Source organism: Entelurus aequoreus, linkage group LG07, assembly GCF_033978785.1.
Source record: "Entelurus aequoreus isolate RoL-2023_Sb linkage group LG07, RoL_Eaeq_v1.1, whole genome shotgun sequence".
Classification (NCBI taxonomy): domain Eukaryota; kingdom Metazoa; phylum Chordata; class Actinopteri; order Syngnathiformes; family Syngnathidae; genus Entelurus; species Entelurus aequoreus.
This window is the reverse complement of record NC_084737.1, coordinates 34,220,072-34,241,759: the sequence shown is the minus strand read 5'-3', so window position 1 is coordinate 34,241,759 and position 21,688 is coordinate 34,220,072. Positions and strand designations below refer to the sequence as shown.

The window sequence follows — 21,688 nt, the reverse complement described above, 5'->3', positions numbered from 1 at the left end:
TGAAATATAAACCACTATCAGAGCACTTTTCAAGTTGAATTCCTTTGTTCTGAGTTGATATGGAGAATTGTACAATCCTCTAATTGAAGTTTTCTTTGTAAAATCTTGCATCTTTTAATATTTACACTGCACTTGTGTTAAGAGAGCAGCTGAAAATGACTTTCCCCTACTTGAAAGACCAACAACCACCCCTCGTCAGCTTCATAAATTATTTTTAAAATAATATTTTTTACATTTTTCATACACAAATTAGAATTAGACTTCCTTTATTGTCATTCAAATACGTACAGATACGAGCGTAATTTTGTTGCACTAGTGTGTTGTAGTGCAGGATAAAAGAGCAATAAGGTGCAGAGTGTTTGCATTCAACAAAGAAGGTGCAGATATAAATAGATTTACTGTACAGATAAGAATATTGCACTTTTGCATATGCAGCCACGTTTACGGATGTATGTTATTCTTTTGTAATTTTCACAGAATGAGTTAGGTTGTGTATTTTGTTCAGTGAAATATTTATTTTAGTAGTATATTATAGTTATTTTTCGTAACAAATATTTTTTTCTGGGTACTCCCTGGGCCCTGGCACCCCGTCCACACTGCCTATCATTAACATTCTTTGTATAGGACAAAAACACTTAGAGTATGTTTTTAAAAATGTTTTGATGCATTCTAAATGCTAAATAAATGAGATCAAAAGTCCGCTTACAATGAAGCCTATGGGAACCGCTCTATTCTGCCTACAAAAGCCCTTACAAAACATCCAAATACCCCCATAAAGGTTTATATACATGCTGTAAGTATAGACGTAATGTAGTAATGGGCACGTTAATATTAACATTTAATATTTATGTATTTTGATCATTTTAGGAATACTCGGTGCATTCATTTAAAAAACGCATCACAACCTCTGCTCTTTTCTTCAACAACATCACTGATTTCTACTCATTACAGACATCATGAGAGACATCAAACATGATGAAACATCACATACTGTACAATGTCTGCTGTCTGCTGTCATTATGATTCCGTTTAGATGAAGAATGACTCATAATAATCATAATAAGAGGGTTGGAACCATGCGTCTTTTTGTGTCGTATTTCGCCATTTACAGGTGTACCAAGTTTTCGGATTACATCCTCATCCTTCAACTATCCAGGTGAAAGGCATGATTTATTATCTAGAATAAACTTCCACAAGCAGAGAAGAAAGCAGCTGACCAGTTGGTCATGTCAACATTGGCACACAAGCTTGTAATCACGGCGCCGCTATAAATAGTTTGTGTGTTATAATGACAATATCACAAATACTTGGTTAATATTCAAGTCACAAAATGTAAATGAGTATTGTTGGCGGTTTATGGATGATTAGTTATTGGGTTTTATGGGCTGAATAGAGACCCTCCCTTTTGATCCACTGTAAGTTGACTTTTATTTAAATGTATTTAATATTTAGAATGCATGAAAAAAATACATATGTCGTCATGTCTTTCATAATGATTGTGAATAATAAGCAAACTTTTGAAAAAGTGCAGTTTCCCTTTGAGTTCTCTAACTATTCTCGTCAGTCTGAGACGCCAATCAAAACGTTGGCCTAAGTTGCTGGCAGACTGTGGCATAAAAGCCAGCCTTGATGTTGTTGATGGAATGTTCTTTGAAGTCACACTATCCATCCATTCATCCATTTTCTACCGCTTGTTCCTCTCGGTGTCGCGGGGGGTTCGGGAGCCTATATCCCAGCTGCACTCGGGCGGAAGGCGGGACAAGTCGCCAACTCATCACAGGGCCAACACAGATAGACAGACAACATTCACGCTCACATTCACACACTAGGGCCAATTTAGTGTTGCCAATCAACCTATCCCCAGGTGCATGTCTTTGGAGGTGGGAGGAAGCCGGAGTACCCGGAGGGAACCCACACAGTCACGGGGAGAACATGCAAACTCCACACAGAAAGACCCCGAGCCCGGGATTGAACTCAGGAGGCACATGCACAAACCCCTGTGCCACCGCCCTGCCCCCATACACAAATACTCATTGAAAATGTTAAGACTGAAGGTTTTTTGTATTTTAATTTATTTGACCTTTTTCTGGCTGACCTCAGGTAGTTCAAGCATTTAGTGGCAAATATAATTCAAAATCAGCATGACACTAGCTTTGACAGACAAATACATGGTGGACTGGAGGCAAATCCTCTGAAGTCCTGTTGCTTTTTCGCTGTAAAGCACCAGTAGCCAGTGGGCATCCCACTGTCAAAGGAACATGAAGGCCTTAGGGGAAGGTCGAATGCTAGAATGGCAGCCTCAAACACACACGGGCATCCCTCCACACACACTCTGCTCAACAAATCATGGCTCAGCAGTCCAGACCGGGCTCATTACATCGCCCCACCTTACCACTACCACTGGGGTCCTGACCACGCAGTGGGTGGACAGCCAGCCGCACAGCGCTATGTGTTAGCATTCAACAGAGTGAGATACAACAACACCAGTGGGCTCATATCATCATCATCCTCCTCACAGCTCCCCGGGCTTGACATCTCGGCACGGTGCTATTGTTTCGTCTGAGCGCTGCTCTCTTGCCCTTTTCCCTCCACTGCAGCGCTCAGGAAAGGGCATGCACAGATGGAAGGGGTGTGCGGGCTTGTTTGGACAGCAGGGGACCCCACTCAGACACTCAGAGGTAAACATCAAATACGATTGGTCAGGAGAGGCAAGAGGAGTTTGACAGAAAAGCAATCTGACAGTAAAAAGGTGGCAGTTTGACACTAAACATAGCACAGTATATAAAAAAAAAAGGTTTACCTGTTGGGGACAGCGACGGCCAAGGTGGACATGAAAAAGAAAAAACGTGACATTGTTAGCATTAAGTATCTGAATGTGTATTGAGAATCCAAAAGGGCTGTTTGCAAAGGGAATCAAAACAATTATTTTCACGCAAAAAAAAAAAAAAAATGCAAATGAAAGCTTAAGACATCTGTTCTTTTTTATCTCGGTTTCTTTTCATGAAAAGGGAAGAAACAAGCACACTGTGTTGCAGTATGTCACTTTTGGCTTAATTGCTGTAGTTCGCTTCAACTATAAAAAAAAAAAAGTCTCTCTGTTGTTGCTTGATGTGAAATAGCTCATGACAAAGATGTCGGGGTGATGTTTTTCTCTGCCCCCCCCCAAAAGGAAGGAGTCCCTACTGAGACAAGCAGGATGCAGACACCCACTTCACCACACAGCTGCTGATGAATGTGCATGTATGCATCTTGCATGTGTATGTTTTTATATGAGGGGCATACAGAATGATTTTCTAAGCATGAATGATTTTGAAGTGGAACATGAATGAGATAAACATTGCACATCCAAACTTCCTGAGTTCAGAACTAAATGTACATGTGGCATGATAGTGTGTCGTCCCCAGAAGCCATCACTAGTGATGGGTCCAGCAACACCGATGCATCGGCGCATGCGTCGAGCTCATAGAGCAAAACCCGGTGTCGGTGCGTCTTTAGAAAGTCACGTGACCGATCATGAGCTGTTTTGGTCACGTGACCGGTACGCAAACTGTGTCCCACTGACGCCCCCTCTGTGCCCTGTGAGCGGTCTTTTCTACAGCCGAAGAAATAATAACTAAGAAGAGAAATCGTCTAAAATGTAATACGTTGGAAAAACTGTTTTTTAAAAAAACTAAAAATGTGTAAAAAAAAATAAAAATAAAATCCCAGTCCACAAGCATCCTCATTCACAACACGTTCTCTTAGATTTTCATGTTATGATACATGTTCACATTATTCATTGACTGAATCTAAAAAAGATAAAATAATATTTTTATTTAAATTAAGATATGAAATAATCCTAAATGAAATACAATGACTTGGTTTATATGTATATACTAGGTCATGTGGGCGGTATAGCTCGGTTGGTAGAGTGGCCGTGCCATCAACCTGAGGGTTGCAGGTTCGATCCCCGCTTCCGCCATCCTAGTCACTGCCGTTGTGTCCTTGGGCAAGACACTTTACCCACCTGCTCCCAGTGCCACCCACACTGGTTTAAATGTAACTTAGATATTGGGTTTTCACTATGTAAAGCGCTTTGAGTCACTAGAGAAAAGCGCTATATAAATATAATTCACTTCACTTCACTTCATAAAATCAGTGTCAGTTGAGTCGGTCCATAGGTTGCCTGTAGGGATTTTTAATGTCCAGCAGACGTCAGTATTTTGTGACACAGTATCGGCACAGTATCAATACAGTTTTGCAATGTGTCGAAACGCTTCATGACGCCTCATCAACCCATCACAAGCCATCACTGATAAGCACTGTTTGGAACCAACAAGGAAAAACTATTGATTTGACACAACACTTAACTGTTTTTGTCTCTTCAATTGGATATAAACAAAAATAAATAGGGTCCTTGCTTTGCTATATAGAAATATGAATACAGAAAAGGTTGACAAAAACAGATGTATGTACTTAAGCCACATATTGTAGAGTCATCTTTTAAAAGAGACTACAATAACATGTGATTTACAATGATGACATAATTACCAGTCAAACTTTATAGTGGATTAACTCGCTGGAATATAAAGACAGTATAACATACCGGTACATCCATAAACGTGGATGCATATGCAAAAGTGCAATATATTTATCTGTACAGTAATCTATTTATTTATATCTGCACCTTATTGCTCTTTTATCCCGCACTACCATGAGCTAATGCAACGACATTTCGTTCTTATCTGTACTGTAAAGTTCAAATTTGAATGACAATAAAAAGGAAGTCTAAAGTCTAGTGCTGTTTTGATCATTAAGTGTCTTCCCTGTGACAAAAATGGAAACATAGTGAGGAATGTTACGTGTAAGACTCTATTGGATCATGCATTATACAGGAACAGGAATATCACTGTAAGGCAGTCTTTCTCAAATAGTGGGGTGGGACTCCCTGGGTGGGGCCCCGGTGCGATGCCAGGCGGAACATGCTTTTTTTGCCATACCAGAATATCACTTGGCTTCACTGTAACCACGGTGGGAGACGAGGAAAGACCAGTGTGTTGCTTCCTTTAATGTTAATAAGCTTACAATGTTATGCAGAGGTATAGTTGTAGAAATTGTATGGACAAATTATACTATTTATAGTCATGGTGGAGAGTGGGGAGGGGGCGCGAAAAATTGTTTTCTTCCTCGGAGGGGGCGCAACATAAAATATTTGAAAAGCACTGCGGCAAGGCCATGTCCATCCAAACACGAAATAATTTCAAAAATGATCGTAATCCACACAAGTGTAGTTTCAAAACTGTCTCTGTCTACACACAAATGCATACACTTGCTGTCATGCACATTTTGTCCAATCAGAAGCCTGGAAAAGCAGCCACAGCTGACTTGCTGGCATTACACCTCTGCTATTATAATGTTTATTTTGATATACTAGACATTAGCTTTAAAACCAGCCTGCACTTACACAGAGCCCGGGGAACAGTATGAACACTGGTGGAATTATAACATGTTTAACATGGTGATATACATGTGCAGTGAAGTGTACACTATTCCTAAAACCAGCGCACAGTAACAACGAGCCAAGGAAACCTCTTGAATGTTTAAGTGCCTAAAGTACACGGACAAAACCGCTGACAAAACTCTCCTGGAATTATAACGCATTCATACATTGATATATTGATATATTACATGAGCAATGAAGTGTTTATTGTGTTTAACATCAGTACGCACTAACAAGGAGAAAGGATACGTCATGGTTTTTTTTTAGTTGTCATCCCATCCGGTGGAGGTTCGACAGCAATCATATCCAAAACAGCTGACTGTGATTGCAGCTGGCAGAAGTGTCGCAAAGCCCATTTTGATGCGTCTTTTTTATCAATGTTGAGGGAAAATAGCAGCATGTTTACGTTCAAACATACAGTAAGTCCTCTTATAGTGTGTTGAAAGCCTGTTAGGCAGTGTTGTTTACTTTGTATTGAGCTTTGGAAATTAAAGCGCACCACCGTGACGTCATCAGAGGAGTACAAGTCACCGTTTGAGCCGTATACACGTATACGCTGTGTAGAGTTTTGGAACCCTTCACCTTGACCAGCGTTTGCAGAATGCTGCGTTTTAAGGACAAGGGGCCTAAATGCAGAGATAAGTATGCGTTTATTAAGTATTCATGTTCATGTGGACATGGCATTAGTCATGCCAGATACATTTCCATGATTGACATGCACCGTTGTAAAAAAACAAAACACAAACAGCACATGTTTATTAACCCATGCATATCATCTGTTAACTATATTCCGCCAATACTGACATAAGAATCTGGATACTTCCCTGCAGTCGACCACAATGCACAGTACACTCTCACAGATTTTTACATTCTGTGTGAAACCAGCCTGCAGACGGTACACCACCTGTCACAACCTGGCAAGACCAACTTTCAACCAAACAAAGTAAAAGCTGTGTCACACCATTAACGTAGACAAGCGATGCAAAACCACTTGTCTCGCTGTGATCATGTTTGTGCTGTGTTGCAACATCGCTTTCTTTGGTTCCTCCCTTTCAGATTTGTATGAAAGAAGAAACGATTGATTTCTCCTTTGCAAACTACACAAAGCGTGATGAAGAAACTAGCAAGGGCATTTGGTGTGCTGTCTTTCTGAAGACAGGAGAACCATTGAATTTCATGAATAAATGAATGAATTAAAATCCATCTAATCATACTTCAGGAATCCACCCCTTCACCATCTTTCTTCTCCTCCTCCTCCTCCTCCTCCTGCTCATCCTCTCTGCTCACTCACACTCCCTTGCTACAAGACTGCCAAGCGAAGAACCTGACTGCCTTTATATTACAAACAAACACATATAATCTTGGAGTGCACTAACCAGTGGATTCACTACCGCGTAGCAACAGCACGCCTAAGTTTGCAAATGTTTGTCTCTTTGTCTAAGCATCTTCATTAGGGCTTTGTGAATCATCAGTGAAACCAATTCTCTGTCTCTCAATTGGCACGGTGTGAATTATGTCTGCACACGATATGATGGGTGGTTAAAAAAAAAAAAAGGGTCCCTTCAGATTTAATCGATTGTATTTTTGCTTATGGTTTCAAGGTGGCAATGCAGCTGACCAGTAGGCATGCTAGAACAACCATTTCCATTGCATTTGTTAATTAACCATTTTCCTTACCCCTTTTCAAGCATTTTCTTATTCACAAATATGACTTAAATGTATCTTACAGCTGCAAACTGGAACTGCCACATTAGCATATACATGAAGCGGCACGCAGAACATGAAACAAATTATTTGCTTGGAGGGAGGTCACAACTGAGGTTGCAGATTGAGATTTTATGCAAATGATGTATTATCTACAGTATCTCACATATATTGCATTTGCTACAATCTGATTAATGATAAGATGATGGGTTTCAATTGGTGTGAACTACAAAAACCCATATTTCATGCTGAGGGAGGCCTGCACCAAGCAACTTATTATTGCTACTTAGTGTCAGAGCAGAGATTTTCCCCAACTTTACGATTTGAGCAAGGACGGCCGAGCTTTAGGTTGGTATACTTCCTTCTTGACAGTGCAACAGAAGCAAGCTGTTTCAAAATGAGTCTGGAGACCACTATATACTCTAATTGATATGACCTTTAATTGCTTATTCAGGGCGGAGGAAAGAAGAGGAAGACATCAAGCCAGTCCACTGTGGCTCAGGCTAAAGAGGCGCTGTGTAGATTGGCCTACACTCAGGCCCTGTGGACATAATTAAACCTGAATAACAAACACACAAGTGGCCTGCTCTCTTCAACACCATCCTCAAAACATCCAAGACACCAGCTAAATGCTCTCTTAGCTGCTTTCTTAATCAGAGCAGATTTGTTCCTGTGTTGGGACTTAAATTGGAACCTGGACTACTACAATACGCACAGCACCAATTATTATCCAAAACCAAAATGAGTTAGTTAAACACTGTGTTTATGCTTGAACTGAACTACCTGGAAGAGTTTGAGTTAACTGTAATGATGACGAGATAAATGATCAAACATTAGGAAAGGGGGGATGAATTTTTCCATTAAGTAAATTGGTTGTTTACAGTGTGTGAGAAACAGGTGTCATGGAAAAATTAACTGCTCCCAAAAAAGACCTGACTTACACAAAACCACACCATCCAGATGGAAATGACTGCATGCATCCACAGCAGGTGAATTCACATCCTAAAGTCTCCTCAGGCACAACAGATGTACAAACTCTAAATAGCACATCTGCATTGTGCTCGTTACCATTTACATAAAGCTGATCTGCATGTTGCACATCGATAGTCTGCGGGGACACATTCAGTGTGCACTGAGATCCTGCACTGAGCAACTACACCTTTGCATAGAATTAGACGTCATTAATTAATTTACAGTGAAGCCCGCAAGCCTTGTCTTTGAGAGAGTGCTCGGTTTCAGGTTGTACAGGTTCAAGTTGTCCGTCTGGGCTGCAGCAGAGGTGTGTTTTGCTGCTGAGTATGCAGGCCAACAAACTGCTGGTCACCGCTCCCTGTTGGGGTTTTCTACTGGCCTTTCACAGACCTTCATCATTTGTTCCTGCCTATACCCTAGAGAGCTCCACCTCGAAGAGCTATGAAAGCAGGTGCTGGACGTCTAGACAAGGGGCTCATTAGCTTTCCGTCGGCTCACCAGCTAGTGATTGCGGGGACCTAAGCTGACTTGCCTGCAGGGAGGGGGTAGGTCCTGATTGAGAGCATGCTTTATTACAGGAGCTTAGGTGTGGGGGCTTCAGGATTAACACATAAGTCTTCCACCTTCATGGGTGCGAAGAGGACTTGTGGTGCTCAGTGCTGCTGCAAAATACTTTTCTCTCTTTGCATTTATAGACTGACCAGAAGCTTAACACACGTGTTGTGGGCACCTGGATGGGTGTGTGTTTCTTACAGCAGTCAAGGTGAATCCTCAAAGGGCTCTGGGAAGTTTCAAAAAGGTTCATTCAATAAAATTACTTATAATAATAACTTTGTCCTCCTTATAAAGATGTGAAGAAGTTTGCTTTTGTGTGTCTAAAATTTCCGGATGGAACTATGGGAAAGATTTTAAAAGGGAATATAATTGTTTTGGTTTTCTTTTATTTCAACAGGGAAGAGCCCGCCAGCGAGTGGCAGCCTGTGCCCTTTCCGCTTACAGGTCTCCTTAATGCGGGCAGACCTGAAGCCAAGCTGCCCTTCAAACTGATGCCTGAGAGGCTGCAGGTGTGCAGCCCTGCTAGAGCTGAACATTTTGCGAAACTCTACAAACTTATTTTACAGGAGACAACAAAGAAAGTGGATCTTTTTACAGGATGGGTTATTTGATCTTAGATATATCAAAATCTAAGACATTTTTCAAATAACATTTTCATGATTGTTTTCAAGCTCTCATGCCTTTACACTAAACAAATGATCAAGTATTAGAAATGAAAGTCACAATAATATAGTCAAACCTGCAACTTTTCTCAGCTCAGCCGTTTGCACGATTAAACGCCTAATGCCTAAGGGCCAACTGATTTGCTGAAATCCATTCTTCATAAAGAGAGGGAAACCTAAAATAGCAGCCTCTGATTGTCAGACATTTGGCTCAGGGTGATGTGTGCAGCTGCGCTCTGAGTGTGTCCGTCCATCATTTAACTGATTGCTGCAAGGCTGCCAACCTGTCAGGTGCATCATCTCATCATCCCCTTGCAGAAACATGGGGTCAAACACTCTGCATATAGATGGCCCATTGTGCTACTGTGTATAACATGACAGAACGTTGTTGATTAGCCTGACACCATAGTTTGGATTATGCAGCTGTATAAAGGAGAGAGCACCAACAGCAAGTTTTGAATAGAGAAGACATTACACTGAATGCCAGAAGTCTGTCTGAATAATACATTGATTACCAATGTATGTGGATTGTTGCTTTTATTGCACACAAAGCTCACATGCAAAGTTCACTATGTTTGCAGACACTTAAATCTTTAAATTCCCTGTTTATATATAGTACTTTACAGAGGTGGGACCAAGTCATTGTTTTGCAAGTCATAAATAAGTCTCAAGTCTTTGCCCTCAAGTCCCGAGTCAAGTCCCGATTCAAGACAGACAAGTCCCGAGTCAAATCCAAAGTCAAGACTGGAAAGTCTCAAGTCAAGTCCCAAGTCCTGCATTTTGAGTTTCGAGTCCTTTCAAGTCCTTTTAACCACAGACTAATATATTTACACATACTATGTATGCTTTTAAAATGCTGTATTTATTTATTAAAACAAGTGCATTTGAAACTGCAGGGAAAAAAAGAATGCTGACATTGCACTTCATAATAGCACTATTAACCAGTCATTTTAAACATTTAACTCATTCCTTTACAGAATAAACACATTTGAAAAAACAAGTGCAACTGTACTTATTTGCACAAAAGTGTTAGCGTTGTATTTCCATGGCATATTGCATTGTAACTAGTTCCACAGCAGTTTCTATCCTGTTCTTACCTTATCTCATTGGTCTCATCTCATACTGTATGTGGGTTGACACATACAGTGTAACAAATACATGAACATAACAATGAACAGAGTTGTACTTTTTAGATGTCAGGGCCCTATGCAATATGTACACATATTCTTAATATAGTATACATTTTAACTGACCATTATTTGACTATGTTTGTCTTTTTGTAGGTGGCTAAAATACGCGGTGCTGCTGACCGCCGTCTAACGTTACGTTACTGTGTGTGATACATTGACTAACGTAACGTTAAGTATAGGTACCTCATGCAACCCTGCTTAAAAAAAATCACTTGACAAAAAGTATGAATAAGGTAGCGAACTGCAGTGGACGCAACAGATTGCCGTGTTTACAATGACGTTATAACCATAGACATCTTATAAGTAGACGCAGCATTGGCTGTTGTGATGCGAGAAATTCGGCCGCCATCTTGAAGTGGTGATGAGAAGCCAGCGAGCAGCCTAAACTGACAGTTGACTGGTAGAAAACAAAGATGCCGGGCTGGTGTTCAGCGTTTTCCTGCTCAAATGAGCTTACTGTTGAAAATAGGAATTGGTGGATTACTTTTCACAAGTAAGATTTAACATTAACGTACTATTGGTTTTATTTTGTTGAAAGAATATTACCACAGACTTGAGAAGGAACAAAGATCTTCAATATTTGTATGTGAAAATCACAAATAAATCTTCTGGGGGAGGATGCCCCCCTTCATAGGTTTGGTTTACAAACTTCCAGCCCCACCTAAAACAAAATTCACCAACCGCTACTGATTATGATGTGTTCTCATTTCAGGCAAAGTATAAGACAATACTTTCTTAACATTATAATTGTAACCAGGAATAAGTCTTCAAGTAACAATATTCAAATACTAATATTGTTGGGTAAAACAGAATGTGGTTTTATTCTGAATCCAGTGAAATAGATGGGTGGTTTTAGCTGATATAAAGACTTTCAGGTGTTTGTATATGTTTATGTTTAAGTATTTGGCAGACACTTTTATCCAAAGCGACATACATAAAACATACATATAAAACAATCACTGTAAACATTATCATTTAAGGGAAGAATGTAATACAAAATATCAATACAAAGTGTCAAGACAGAATAAACTCTCTGCTGCTGTAGCAACAGAGATACAGTCTATAGGTCCCTAAGATATATAGATATCTAATGTATTCATACATTGTTTATGTAGGATATACGCTTGTATATATAACCTAATCATATTGTTTCTTCAATTTAAAAATAGCTGACTGTTTTGTTCCCCCTTCTCTGGGATTATTTTCCCAGTTTTGATCTCGGACGTCTGGTCACTTATAGCGTATAAGAATATTCTATTACTGTTAAGCATACTATGAATAATAAAACACGCCAAAACATGCATCCTTTATCATAGCTACACGTATGACAAAAAAATGTGTGCAAATCAGTGGTATTCAGTGAGGTAAGGTGACAGTTCATTGCTCCTGCCAAATGAATTGCACAGAGTGGAGCGGTTCACCACTCCAAGATGGCGGCCCTACGTCACGTCAGCGCCAGTAGGCAGTAGCGGTCAATGCTGCGTCTACTTATAAGATGTCTATGGTTATAACGTTAGCAGTGAGTTTACAGCCTCAATGATTTAACTACACAGCAAATAAAAGTTCCGTTACTTAGCCAATAAACATTAGTTTACATTCAAAACTTACCGTTCTTTGTGCAAGGTTGTGAGTTCAAACCCCGGCCGGGTCATACCAAAGACTATAAAAATGGGACCCATTACCTCCCTGCTTGGCACTCAGCATCAAGGGTTGGAATTGGGGGTTAAATCACCAAAAATGATTCCCGGGCGCGGCTACGCTGCTGCCCACTGCTCCCCTCACCTCCCAGGGGGTGATCAAGGGGATGGGTCAAATGCAGAGGAAAAATTTCACCACACCTAGTGTGTGTGTGACAATCATTGGTACTTTAACTTTAACTTTAACTTTAACTTCAAACGTCGAACGAAGTTGGAAGTTGTTGCGTCTCTGTCTGTAGTCTTCGAACCGCATGTTTTGCATACCGCCATTCGTTTTTTGTTGACCAACTCATAGTTTTAATACCCGAAGGAAACTATCTTCTATCTTTGGCATCATTTTTCCTCACTGGCGCGTTGTTTGACAGCTCTTCTTCGTTGGTTGTCCTGCAATTTGATTGGATGAATGCTGTGGGATGAAAACAACATGGATCTAATTTGATTGGATGTTGTACTGACAGGCAGCACACACACTGACAGACACACACATACACAATGAAAGATACGGAGCGCTCCTGAATAACTTTTTAATCTTTGGGTTTTGGGGAAAGTAGCAAGTTCCGTCAAGTCAAAAGGCTCAAGTCCAAGTGAAGTCACAAGTCATTGATGTTAAAGTCTAAGTCGAGTTGCAAGTCTCTTTACATTTTGTCAAGTCGAGTCTAAAGTAATCAAATTCATGACTCGAGTCTGACTCGAGTCCAAGTCATGTGACTCGAGTCCACACCTCCGGTACTTTATAATGGATAGCTGTTTACCTCCGAAACTCTAGATGGCACGGATGTTCAGCGTTCAGTTTTCAGTCATTATATCCCGCCATACAGAATGTATGCTGGCTCCAATGATTGATCGATGGTAGTGTATACATGCAAGACTATGCGGGAACTCTTTTTACAATCACACAATCTAGATCTATTAAGCCAAAACTCTAACGAAAATGTTTGCATATGTTTTTAAAAGCTGGTTTCAACCAAAATGTGCAATACCAACTCGACTGCTGAAATTATTGTCAAACATTTTTTATTTTTATGATTTAAAGCAGTGTTTCTCAAACTGTGGTACAGACTCCATCTAGTGGTATGCCATAGAATTGCCTAATTCAGGGGTCCCCAAACTGCAGCCCGAGTATTGTCCCAAGTTTATTTTTAAAACATGACATTTGAAATAGCACAAACATATTGCCATCTGATGGCTGAGGTCAACAGCGTTTATTCTGGACCAACGACATTACACAAATTTGAGGTGCAAAGACTCAAAAATATCGGTACTAATTTAAACAACTTTTCCAATTTGTGGTCCAATTAATCAAAAACCAACACAAAATGTTAAAATATGTGGTACAAAAACACACAACTTACCCACTGAAATATGTGGTCATTATAAGAAATGTCCAATTGTATCATACATTATTCAAAAATACACCCATTAACCCATTTACTAAGTCCGATGGGTAATATACAAAACACTCTCCAGACTTCGACATGTTTGATGAATTTTAGTTGCTTGAAGGATGGATGGATGGCTATTTCTGATAAATTACAAAACGTTCATATATATATATATATATATATATATATATATATATATATATATATATATACACCGTATTTTCCGGACCATAGGGCGCACCGGATATTAAGGCGCATTGCAGATGAGCAGGTCTAGTCAGGTCTATTTTCATACAAAAGGCACACTGGATTATAGGGTGCATTAAAGAGAAAAAGAAAAGAAAGAAAGAAAAAGAAGAAGTTTACCGACTACAAAGGCGGACGCGCACATATTTTCAGTACTTATGCAGATCCCAAATACATATCAGCAGGTACCACAAGGTAAGAAAAGTTGCTTTTGCAGAATATTGCGAAACAAAACACCAGATAATATGCATTACCTTATACACACACCATAATAATACCCGTATGTTGAAGCACAGCACAATCCATCAAGCGGTGCAGCTTCATAGCTTACCAAAGTCGTACTAAAACATTCTGATAGATTTTTGAGCGCTGTGTGTAATGTTCTATATTTTCAATGGAACATATAAAATGTTGGTGTTGTTTACATGAGTCATATTGCAGTCTACACATATCTCTTATGTGTGACTGCCATCTACTGGTCACACTTTTAATTTCATCATGTACCAAATAAAATAGCTTCGAGGTCGGTAAGCACAACCAAAATTATTCCGTACATTAGGTGCACCGGGTTAAAAGGCGCACTGTCAAGTTTTGAGAAAATGAAAGGATTTTAAGTGTGCCTTATAATCCGAAAAATATGGTATAAATAGACTTAGACTTAGACTTCCTTTTTATTGTCATTCAAATTTGAACTTTACAGTACAGATAAGAACGAAATGTTGTTGCATTAGCTCATGGTAGTGCAGGATAAAAAAGCAATAAGGTGCAGATATAAATAAATAGTTTACTGTACAGATAAATATATTGCTATTATATATTATGTTAGGGGGGGGGGGGTCACCCACACCCACACCCACATCTGCGGTCCTCTCCAAAGTTTCTCATTGTCATCCCACTGGGTTGAGTTTTTCCTTGCCCTGATGTGGGCTCTGAACCGATGATGTCGTTGTGGCTTGTGCAGCCCTTTGAGGCACTTGTGATTTAGGGCTATATAAATAAACATTGATTGATTGATTGATTGCACATTCGCATATGCATCCAGGTTTATGGATGTATGTTATATTGTCTTTATATTCCATCGAGTTAATCCATTTTGGGGGGGAATTGAGGGGATTATTATGATGCGTTCAAGAGTTTTACGGCCTGAGGGAAGAAGCTGTTACAGAACCTGGAGGTTCTGCTTCGGAGGCGGCGGAACCTCTTTCTAGAGTCCAGCAATGAAAACAGTCCTTGGTGGGGGTGGGAGGAGGTGTAATATATATATATATAGTGGTGGTACTTGGAGAGCAAAGTGTTTTCTAAGACTGTACTTGGTGAAAAAAAAAAGTAAAACACTGATTTGAAGCATATAATAAGCTAAGTTAAAGTTAAAGTACCAATGATTGTCAGACACACACTAGGTGTGGTGAAATGTGTCCTCTGCATTTGACCCATCCCCTTGTTCACCCCCTGGGAGGTGAGGGGAGCAGTGGGCAGCAGCGGTGGCCGCGCCCGGGAATCATTTTTGGTGACTGGTATGTAACGGTGTCTGTATGTTGCTCTCAGCTGGGAAGCAAGGACTTACATTGGTAATGTACATTAAATTTCTCATAATTCAGCTAATGGGTGCATTAGCTACAATATTTTTGACCTGCATGTAACTCTAAAGTAATGACACAGCAGCACTATACTACACAGCAGAATGAGTGCAGCTATGATGACAGAGTCAACAGACAGGTATAAGTGCAAATCTCAAAATTAATTAGCCTTGTTATGTATCTGATAACTCGACACGCCTGAAATGATGGTGATAAAAACGGCATGCTTTTTGTCTGCTCCCTCCTTGATTGACAAAGAGTAGCAGATAAAGCAGGTGTCATGCACAAGGAATCATGTCCACAGTATTTCCTGCCTCTTCCAAAAGTTGGTAGGCCTGTAACATGAGCGCGGCGCTGAGGTGTCCCTCGGTGGGTTGACTGAGCGTGTGCTAATGAAAACAGAGGAACGAACACGGGGGAGAAGAAACAGAGAGTTCTGTGTGTTGGAATTAGCTACAGGAACACTATCAAGGTCATTATGGAAAAGATAAACAATGTATTTGAGAAAATGGACAGTCTTCAGAAATTGCTGGGCAAAAGCTTTTTATGCTTATTCTTTGTTTTCCAGGAGGCTAATGCGTTGAAAAATTCTGGCCAATATCACAGAGTTCTAGCCACTAAATCATTATTTAATTCCATGGTTAACATACCATTTAAGTGCAGAGGATTACATGGGCTTTGCAGCAATAAAGCAATGCAGCAGAACAATAAAAAGCAGGCACTGTATCCCACCAGGCAAACAAATAAATGGGCATTGTTTCACTTTTATGACCATTACTTTATCAATAACAAATCAGACTTTTTGATAGCTCAGCACTCAAAGTAATAGGCAACAGAGCAGTCCATGGAGCATGCCGAGAGTGGGCAAAGAAAATGGGCTGTGGCTGCAGAGCCGTGCAGTGGGAGGAGAAATAGGACGAGGCCTGTCATGAGGAAATCAGAAACTGGACAGCTAGAGAAATGCTCATGTGTGGAAGTATGTATAGATCTACACTCAGGCGTGACGTTACAGCAAACCTATTATCTCCTGCTTTGTCACTTTGGCTTCTCAGCAACAATCTTTGGAACCAGATTAAATTTTAACAATACAGAAGTCTGGGAGTAGAGAAGCTGCTCTCACCTTTGCTGAATGGGCAGGTATGGGACCAACCTTTTTACAACTGATCAAACAGCTTCAATGAACACGAGAAAAAACATGCCGCATGCAAATGTCAAAAAAGAAAATGAAAACTTTTCAGGGTCATTATACCCTTCAAAGAGTCGGAAAGTGCGTTAAATACTCATTATGAAGTGCATTGAAGGTGACAATTCTGAACTGAGCGCAACATTAAAATTCCATCAGAGATATGACACCGGGGGGCAGCAGGGGAAACACCCTCGATCTAAGGACGGAAGGCCTTGTATCACAGACTGAGCAACGTGAGCTCAATCTTCCACTTTTTATTTTTACCTGGATGAAACAACCATCAAGAGATGGACCTGTCAGCTGCAGAGAGTTTGATGTGATGGCTGTCAATCTGCTCTTTGTACACCCAGTCAACTGTTTGCCATTCAAAAAATTTAAATAAAAGCCTCTGACACTGGAAGACACTGAATATTAACTGCAAAACGTCAAAATCCGCTCAACTGAAGTAATAAGTTAACTGCAAACCGGCCAATAAATTCTAATTTATTGTCTGAGGTTTGGTTACTCTCCTATACTCCTTTCTTATTCTACTATTTCACTCATCCATGTTTACTATTAAACACAAAGGGAGACATTAAAGACAGGATGTAACGAAGGTCAAATCGTATAACTCCTGGGCTTCTTAGACAAGTCAACACCAAATAGACAAATGAAGACATAGAAACAAAGATCTACATCACAGCTGTGGTGGAACCTTTACACACTAGTAAACTCCTAAGCAGCTGCTACTGAGGCTGACTGGGAAAATATATGGCCGGTTAGTCAGCAATATATTGCATACAGCAATTATGTCAAGCTGTGTACTAAATGTATGCATATGTGGATCAATGCTGATACGTGTATGCCTAATAAATTGGCCTGGGCTCTTTGAAACTGGACACTGAATTTCACTGAATCTGAAACATGCACTGGTACATTTAGTTTTAAAGGTATGTTCCTTCAGGGATATCAAGTCTCCCTTTGGACTATGCAAACTCATAACCAGACTCAATAAAAGTATCGTTTTGTGTTTCTCAGTTGGTGTGGCCAATTAGTGTGAAATTTAGTGACAGAACACCAGAGGAGCTGAGCCAGTCCTTGTATAACTATTGATTTAAGTTTACTGGCCGACTTAGCTATATGACGGCAGGAGAGAACAGTACCTAGTTAATAATGACGTAACCTGAGGTTTTTTGATCACACTGTGGACTTTGCGTGCCGTCAGGCTTGTCACTGACAGTTTGGTTATGTTTCATTTTTTCCTCCGTGTTTGTGTTTTATTTCCTGTCAGCGCTCTTATTTTGGTTCAGTTTCCTGCTTGTCTCCCTGAGCGCTGTTTTCCGTCACCTGTCCCTGAGTGGCAGCTGGCACACCTGGTGGCAATTGCCAATCAGGCCACTATTTAGACCTGCCTCGCCCTCCAGTCAGTGCTGGAGTATTGTAGCTGTAAGCTGTATGCTATGGACTGTTTGCAGTATCCTGTATGCCGATAGCTGTTTGCAGCTTGCTGTCTTCTTGTTCCTCGTTTCCTGTTCCCTGTTTCCAGTTTGCCTGTTCCTGAATTGTTTTTTTTGCGCATGAGTACTACGTCGCGTTGCACAGGCGGACGGAGGGGGTCTTAAACAGTGGCATTGTTGTGTATGGACACGGATAAGGTTAGGTGTGATTTACCCTGGATAACCGTAGTGTAAACGGGGCCTAAGTGCGCAACAGAATTGTGAAAGCATCTTGTATGCACTTACAACAAAACTTATAGCTTATCAGTAAAGTATTTCTGATTCTGATTCAGTATGTGGAGTAAAAGTTTTGAACAAATTGAGCAAGGAAGTGAAACAATGTACTTATTTTAAGAACCATAGCCAATTATCCTATTAGTGGTACAGACAATACATTGGATGCCATCCAAAGGAATTGTTCATAGACAAAAAACACAATATTCTGGCCTGCATTTTTCTCATATTATTTGATCATATCTGTCAGGAAAAGGTGGTGACAAATCCCAAGATGCAGAGATGGCAGGCTTAGTGCAAGAAAACATGATTTAATGTCCAAAATTCAGGAAAAATACAAACCAGGAACCAGGAAGAGGCAAACTGGAAACAGGGAACAGGAACCAGCAAACCAGAAATGAAGAACAAGAAGACAGCAAGCTGCAAACCGCTATCGGCATACAGGATACTGCAAACAGTCCACAGCATACAGCTTACAGCTACAATACTCTAGCACTGACTGGAGGGCGAGACAGGTCTGAATAGTGCCAGACTGCCACCAGGTGTGCCAGACTGACACTCAAGGACAGGTGAGGGAAAACTGCGCTCAGGGAGACAAGCAGGAAACTGAACCAAAATAAGAGCGCTGACAGGAAATACAACACAAACAGAGGCAAAACTAAAACATAACCAAACTGTCAGTGACAAGCCTGACAGCGTGAGACTCGTTACACCATAATTGCAAATCTGAAGCTTGGTGTCGCAATTAGAGAAGAAGCCACCCTTATTTTCCCCTTGTATTAGCTCGCTTGTATTTATTTTGACAACACAGCCACTAATCCATGGCATGTTTTGATGGCCACTTATAAAATGGCGTAAAAAGGAAAACATTAGAGTTTCTACAAAGAAAAGACACAATGATTACAGACTAAATATGAAGATAATAGTTCAATTTAAGACGATGTGTGTTAACACATACGTAACTATTTAGAGATTGTCACAGTTCATCTGTACTATTCAAGGGAGCATAATAGGGCTAAGGTTAAGGTACTACTCTCTGCAAGTTGCTTTCATTATGTGAAAACCATTCCCTCATGCTGTAGGACAAACCTAATACTAACTCTTCAATTATACCCATTCCTAATCTGAATGACAACCTAAGAGTGTAGTTAATATGATGTTGGATTCCAGAAGACTATACAGGCAGAGAAGCAAAGCCCTTAAAGACAGAAGATGTCATTGGACCCAGTGTGTCACGCGAACAAACACTGAGAGAAAAGCAAAAAGTTCATGCTCGAATAGCGTCAAACTCCGTTTCTGCACCAAATCTCTGAAGAAATGCTAACCAGCATCTTTCCTTTTTTAACCTCTCCTGGGAATTTCTTCTGGGAAGGCTCCTTTGCAGCGCTTCGGCCAGAAAGACACATAATATTAGTCAGAAGAACAGGAGTGTCACAGAAAGAAGGGAGAGCAATTTAGGTGGTGTCTTTGATAAAGCACAGTTTTTGAAGCTAAGCACATTTAGCGTCAACAGGGCAAGAGCAAATAAAAGGAGGGAGAAGTGTGCCTTGGGACAGAGCTCCACATCAATACACAACGCAGATACCTGGATGTCTCCAACAGAGAGGCAAAACTCCAAAACCATCCCTGCTCTCTTTAAACTTGTGCGCTTTGATTGTCCCAGTCTTGAATTATAAGATGGTTAGTGCCTGCACCACAGACAGTTCCAGCATCCAGCAACCTCCATCCTATTGATCAATTGCAATATCCACACAGTTTGCTACCTCTTAAACTTTTGAAAGAGATTGCCATGTTAATTTCTTCTGCAAGACACAACCGCATAGCTATGCTGTTATGAGTCAGTAATTGAGTTGGTCAAAAACTTACGATCAAGTTTGTTCATCTTTATATATCAATGGCAGACTCAACATTTCATGATTTTGCATGATCTACATGGCGTAGACCAATTAATGAAGCAGCATTAGTCAATGGCTAAATGACAGCAAAGTGGCACTTTTATTTGATTTATTATTGAACTTGATGCAAGTTATAACACTTTTATTTGATTTATTATTGAACTTGATGCAAGTTATAACACTTTTATTTGATTTATTATTGAACTTGATGCAAGTTATTTGATTTATTATTGAACTTGATGCAAGTTATAACACTTATTTGATTTATTATTGAACTTGATGCAAGTTATTTGATTTATTATTGAACTTGATGCAAGTTATAACACTTTTATTTGATTTATTATTGAACTTGATGCAAGTTATTTGATGTATTATTGAACTTGATGCAAGTTATAACACTTTTATTTGATTTATTATTGAACTTGATGCAAGTTATAACACATTTGTTTTATTTATTATTGAACTTGATGCAAGTTATTTTATTTATTATTGATCTTGATGCAAGTTATACCACAGCTGCACAGTTATTTTATTTATTATTGATCTTGATGCAAGTTATACCACAGCTGCACAGTTATTTTATTTATTATTGAACTTGATGTTATTTTATGTTATTGAGTTTGAATGTATACAACTTGATGTTACTTGATGTTCAATAAACTTGAAAATGTTAAGCTTGGCATTAGCGTTCTGTTGGGGTGTTGGGGGCAGGTGGGGCTTGAAAACTCCCCCTTGTCCAAAGTGGGGGATGACAAAAAAAGTTTGAGAACCACTGAGTTAGAATAATACATAATGTTGGATATAGAGAACATACAAACCCTTTATTTATTGAATCAAAAATACTGAAATTCCACGACATAGTGAATTTGCAAACAGCTAAAATTATGCAGAAAGCAAACTATAACCTGCTACCCAAGAATATACAACAATTATTCTAAAAAAAAGAGGAGAAATATAATCTTAGAGAAAAACGTAATTTAAAACATTTGTTTGCACGCACAACACTTAAGACCTTCAGTATATCAGTATGTGGAATTAAATTATGGAATGGATTAAGCAAAGCAATCAAACAATGTACTAATATGATACACTTCAAGAAACTGTTCAAACTTAAAGTGTTTACAAAGTACAAAGAAGAAGAACCATGACAAACATTCTCAATTTATTTCATCCATCCATTCATTCATTCTTAAAGTAATCTTACTTATCTCATCATATGAAATATGACTTACTTCACCAATTATTATTATTAAATTCTTACTATTATTTATTTTTATTGTGATTACTTATGGAATTTATTGTGAAAAAATTGTGAACAGGAAGTGAACAAAAAGTTTTGCAACTGTTATGTAAAGAAAAGGGGTAGGATTAAATAAGCTCTGCTTCTTCCTACTCCTTTTCGAACATGTTGAAAAGAGAAACTGGAAATTGTGA

General features: G+C 39.6%; 1 protein-coding gene across 10 annotated transcripts in view; it reads right to left on the bottom strand.

Moving 5' to 3' along the window:
- The window catches only part of camta1a (calmodulin binding transcription activator 1a), a 765,387-nt gene that overhangs the window by 539,610 nt on the left and 204,089 nt on the right, over positions 1–21,688 (bottom strand). The gene's annotated exons all lie outside the window — the stretch shown is intronic.